Source organism: Arvicola amphibius, chromosome 14, assembly GCF_903992535.2.
Source record: "Arvicola amphibius chromosome 14, mArvAmp1.2, whole genome shotgun sequence".
Classification (NCBI taxonomy): Eukaryota; Metazoa; Chordata; class Mammalia; order Rodentia; family Cricetidae; genus Arvicola; species Arvicola amphibius.
Window position 1 is genome coordinate 17383832 of NC_052060.1, and position 6280 is coordinate 17390111.

Consider the following 6280-nt stretch of genomic DNA (forward strand, 5'->3'; position numbering starts at 1 on the left):
AACAGATTCTCTGAGCATCAGGTTAGCTCATTAATTTTTTTCCTGGAAAACATCTGAAAAGACAGAGCACAGTTACTATGAGAAGGATAGAGACCAGAGGGCTAAAGAGAGGCATGAGCCAAGAGCCCAAGGGAGACCATAGCGAGGGTTCTGCATTGGAGTCAGCTCCTGGGGGCTGTTGGATTCTGTGTGCTAGCTCATGTGGGTTTTTAATTCATTCTTTCACCTGGCCAGACTGATTTACACAGTGACAGCATTCCTCCCTGAGGAAGAGACAAGGCCTCCTTCCTCAGCAGTCAGTGAGTTCAGGGCTCCCTGGTTTTGTAGGACCACTGAGGCTAGGGAGGTGAAGCTGGTTTTGGAGTAGTTGTAGAACCCAAGTTGATTTCTGGATGGCATCTGCCAGCCTCAGGGAAATCTGCCGGGACAGATGTATACTATGGCCAGAAAATAAAAATAAGAAGCCCAGGGGATTCTTTATCTTGGGTGTGTATTTGAAACTTCCAGGTTAGGAGGAAAGAGCCTGTCCTTCAGGGAGGACAGAAGGGAGGAGGAGACAAGCTTTCTCCCATATTTCTTTATCAGACTATGGAATTAAGACAGCTGTAGAATGTATTTAAGCTATCAGCTCCCCTAGAAATTAGACGTCTTCAGGGGAGGTGGTTCTTTCTTCTAAAGAAATATTTTATTAATTTTTTGAAAACCTTATACAATATATTTTAATCTTAATCTCCTCCGACTCTTCTTCCCTTTAATTCCTCCCAAATCATCCCAGCTCCAGAGTTCTTTGTGGATGTTCCATTTTTCCCATTTTATTGAAAATAGTTTTGTTTTTCTCACATAATGTATCTTGATTACAGTTTCCACTCCCTCTATTCCTCCCAGGTCCTCTTCGTCTCCTCTCGGGTATGAATTCACTCCCTGTCTTTCATTAGAAAATGGGCTTCTAGGGGATAACAATAAAACAAAGTACAGTAAGATAAGACTCTGTGAGTTCATATTGCGCTTTGCTCATGCTGACTTAGAGGATCTGGTTTTCTTGGTGTCCTCACCGCCCCGACTCTCGCACTCTTCCTGCTTCCTCTTCCTTGGGATTCCCTGATCTCCGAGGGCAGGAATTTGATAGATTCCATTTAGGGCTCAGTGTTCCAAGGTCTCTCCCTCTGCGTGTCTGTCTGTGAGTCTCAGTACTTGATCTTATCTTCTGTAGCAGGAAGCTTCTCTGATCTTGGCTGAGCAAGGCTCTGATCTACGAGTAGAGCAGAATGTCTTTAGGAGTCATGTTATTGCTAAGTTCATTTAGTAGAACAGCAGCATTTGCTTTAATCCTAAGTCCCTCCGCTGTTTAGTCTTTGGGTCTTCGTCACTCAGGGTTGGGGATGAGTCCATCTCGTGGAGGTGGCCTGAAGTCAAAGCAGACATTGGTTGGTTACTCCCATAGGCTTTGTGTCACCTTTGCCCCATCGTATCTTGCAGTCAGGACACCGTTGCAGAGAGGTTTTAGAGGACCTAGCTAGGGAGGCACAGGAAGTAGTAGGGAGGGGCTTAGACTTTTTGACCTGGAAAGTGTGAGAGGCAGAATCAGCGCTGATTACTCCTCTGTTGCTCTTTGAATCTATCGTGTTTTATCCCAAGATCTGACTCCTGAGTTTTATGTAATAGTAGAACAATAAAAGTAATCACTTCATCTAGAGTTCAATGTGGGGCATTAGATCACATGGCTGTGAAGCCTCCGCTTCTCCATGCTGCCACAGACACTACTTGGGCAGCTCCTGCCCCTTCTCCCTGCAAGCCCTCCTAGTGAGACCGGGGTCTTTCCCATTGCAGTCTCCCTGCAGCAGCCTCTGATAACTGTTCACCCTGGTCCCAAACTGGACAGTGACAGCCGCCCACCACCAGTTCTGCTATTCAGAGGGTCCCATGCCCTCACATGCTGTGCCCCCAACACTCACCTCACAACCAGAACAAATATTAAAGACTTACGTAGAAAAGGTTTCTGAATTGATTCTGAAAGGAAAATTGGGATTTTTGTCAACAGGAATAAACCCAGAGGAAATTGTGGTACCTTTTACTAATGCTGAAATTTAAGTAAAAGTGTTTCAAAGCTCTTATGATTCCATTCAAAAGTCAGAATTATACTATTCTCGTGGGTTTTTTTTTTTTTTAGATTTTCAAGGACCTCTTAATATAGTTACTGACTCTCAATATGCAGAAAGAGTTGTTTACATATGAAAACTGCTGAACTTTTTCGAGATGATTCAGAATTCACTTCTCTATTCAGTTACAAGAAATAATGAGAAATAGAAACCATCCCTTGTATATAACACTTATCAGATCCCATTTGGCTGTGCAAGGCCCTCTAGCACAAGGTAATGGTGAAATGGATCAGCTGTTGCTAGGAAATGTGCTACAGCCCTCAGAATTCTATAAGAAATACCGTGTTAACAGCAAAGGGTTAAGGAAGATTTTTCTATCACTTGGCAAGAAGCCAAGGAAATTATAAGGAAATGTCCTACTTGTTCTTTGTATAACTACACTCCAGCACCTCTAGGGAGTAACCCAAAAGGTACTCAAAGATAAGAAATTTGACAAATGGATGTGTTTCATTTTGAGGAGTTTGGAAAATTGAAGTATGTGCACCATACCATAGATACGTATTCAGGATTTCAACAGGCAACTGCTTTGCATTCTGAAAAAGCTGATTCTGTAATTACACATTTATTAGAAGTCATGGTCATTATGGGAATGACCACACAAATTAAGACTGATAATGCTCCATCATATGTCTCTAGTAAAGTTAAAGTCTTTTGGCATATTACAACATAAAGCATATTACCTTATGTATATTTTATGTCTTAGTTAAGCTTTTATTATTGTGAAGAGACACCATGACCATAACAAATCTTATAAAGGAAACAATTGGGGTGAATCAAGTTTCAGAGGTTCAGTTCTTTATTATCATGGTAGCATGCAATCAGGAATAATGCTGGAGCTGAGGATGCTACATCTTGAAGGCAATGGGAGGTCAACTGACAGTCACACTGCAGGAAGCTTGAGCAAAAGTCACCTCAAAGCCCGCCCCACTATGACACACTTCCTCCAACAAGGCCATAACTCCTAATAGTACCACTCCCTTTGGGGGCCTTTTCTTTCTTTCTTTCTTTCTTTCTTTCTTTCTTTCTTTCTTTCTTTCTTTCTTTCTTTCTTTCTTCCTTGACTAAACTATTGCAGTAGTTTAAAGGGGAAATCTATACAAAATCATACAAAGCCTAGAAATAATTGAATGTGATCTTTTAAATCGTTGTAAATCATTTCAACATTTGAATATTTTTGAATGTCACAGAGAATCATTTTCTTATTTTGAAAGTGATCTGCTTATTTCTGTCATAGGAGGTCACTTGTTCATTTCCCAGCTGCCCAGACTCCAAAAATAACCACACAGAAACTGTATTAATTAAATCACTACTTGGCCCATTAGCTTTAGCTTCTCATTGGGTAAGTCTTACATATTAATTTAATACATTTATATTAATCTGTGTATCGCCACATGGCGGTGGCTTACTGGCAAGGTCCGGCATCTGTCTCTGGCGGTGGCTCCATGGCTTCTCTCTGACTGTGCCTCCTTTCTTTCAGCATTCAGTTTAGTTTTCCCCACCTAGATATACTCTACCCTATCACAGGCCTAAGGCAGTTTATTTTTTTAATTTTTTATTACTTTATAAATAATACCAATCAAAATTTCCACTTTCTTTCCTCCTCCCACTTCCCTCTTGCTCTCCAATACACCCTACCCTCTCCCCCTCCAGTCCTGAGAGAGGGCAAGGTACCCTGCTCTGTGGGAAGTCCAAGGCCCTCCCTGCTACATCCAGGCTTAGGAAGGTGTGCATCCAAATAGAGTAGGATCCCAAAAAGGCAATACATTCAGTAGAGACAAATCTCAGTGCCATTATTATTGGCTTCTCAGTCTTGTGGACCCTTTTCTTTCAAACTACCACATCACAAATCCTACCAGACATGCAGTTAGAGAAAGATCTAATTGCACTTTAAAAGATATGCTCAATAAACAGAAAGATGTAATAAAGACCTCAAGATAGATTACAAAATGCTTTATTAACTTTAAATATTTTAAATGCTAATGAGAAAGGATGACTTCTGTGGAGAGACATTGGAGAGTAGAAAAAAACCTGCTGAATTACATCAGCCTGTATATTTTAAAGATGTGTTGACCTCAAAATGAAGACCATGATATGTGTTACTTTGGGGAAGAGGTTTTGCTTTTGCTTTTGTTTCCAAAGGAGAAGAAAAGCTATGGATACCATCAAGATTAGTAAAGATTAGATTCAAAAATAGAGACCTCTTGATTAGGAGAGGTGATAGTTCATCAAACAGCATGGCCATTCAATCTAAACTAACTTATAAAACTAATAAATACCATTTATTTATATTTGATCAGATATAACCCACAGAAAAAGGAAACTCTCCAAAGTTAGCATTGGAGCAGGGTTTTGTTTTATATTTCCAGCCGAATAAAAGCATCCAATTAAGGATTCTAAAGACCACAGGAAAAAAAAGACATCTGAAGAAGGACAAATAATCAAGAGAAAATGTCCCAAGAAAGAGAGCAAGTTGACCCAATAGTATATCACATTTCCAACAGAACTGAATTTCATAAAGCTTCCCAAATGTTTGTTTCTACTGTTTTCTACAGACATATAAAGAAAATGATCTTTTTTGTAGTTCTAATTCAATTAAAAATTAAAGCTGGCTTTGGAGACTGTGTGGTTTTCTCTTTCTCTAACCCAAGCATGCTTTTTAATGAAAAATCCAAAATCCCTGTCTCATGTCAGAAAAGCAATTTGGTATGGGACAGAATAAAACCAAAATTAAGGGACTATTATATTGCTACTTACCTATAATCCTTAGTCTTTATTTTGACTCTTTCAAACTTCTCTTAAGTTATAAATATTACCTCAAAAATTATAAAATTATTATATATTTAAATTTTCGGTCTTGATATTAATGGTCTTATAGAGTACTAGCTAATTCTAGAAATAGACTTCATCTAGCTTCCCGTACCTGATTTCAGGCTTGAATATGGAGCAGGTAACTAGGAACTAAGTTTGTGTACCCAAGATGTATTTAATAGACTGTGGTCCTTTAATTTCTTGGAGCTCTGCTGCATATGATATTTAAAATATTTAAGTTCTCTGTAGTGAACTGTGACTATTTCTAGCAGTGACCTTTGAGGTCTCCACAATGACGATGGGGGATCCGCAACAATGATTCAACCTGGATTGTGGTAACACCACTAAGCTGAAAACCGCTACCATCCAAAGATCAGTTTTGACTACAAACTGCTCAGGACAACTTCGAAGTGGTTACTCAGATGGCTTAGCCTCGTAGAGAGAGTACTTCAGCCAGGACTGCAGATAAGCCCTGCACTTTCCAACCACACTGAGACTGGAAAACAGCTGGCTCTCCTAGGACTTGATCATTATCTCAGTTCTCTCAGGGTCCCTCAAAGATTCTGTCACCCCCAGACAGCAGAAAGTAATTTTAAGAACATGACACTCACATTCCCAAAAGGTGGAGTGGGTGGTTTTGGGCCATTTGGAGGATTTTGGATGTTTATCTTTGTTTAGGGGGTTGGCTGCAAGTTGTTATTCATACTGATCAGGGAGAAAACTAAACAAAGAAGGTTTAGATTCAGGGATATCATTCTGAAAAGAAAAAAGAGGAATATAGGAATGATGGGAAAAAGGGTAGACTATTGAATCTACCTTTAAACTAAAAAAGCAATCTCAATTTTACATTAGTATGAATTTTTGTATATTGATACAAATTTAAGGTTATTTTTGTTATACTGTATATATGTTTCTACTCTAGTTTAAGGTATTGTACCTATGCAGCTCATTTAACAATGTAATGCAAAATTATAGTCTTTGAAAATTATTACAAACTATTTATGATAATTAAAAATTAAGGTAAGGTTTGTAGTTAGTCATCTATAACAATCAAATTTTTGGCCATGTTAGGTATGTTTTCAAGGTTGAATAGATATATCTTAGACAGATAGATGGTCTTCAGTTCCAAGACCTTCGAAGTATGACATTTCAGATATTTTAATAACATAAAGCTCTTCATGACACTGAGACACATCTGCTCCTGGCAGCATGAATTTACTCCAAGAAAGAATGATGGGTATCCAAGAACCTCCATATGGAGTTTGGTTTCATTGTAGCAAAGTTAGCTACTGGGCAAGAAATTGTCCTTGCCTCAA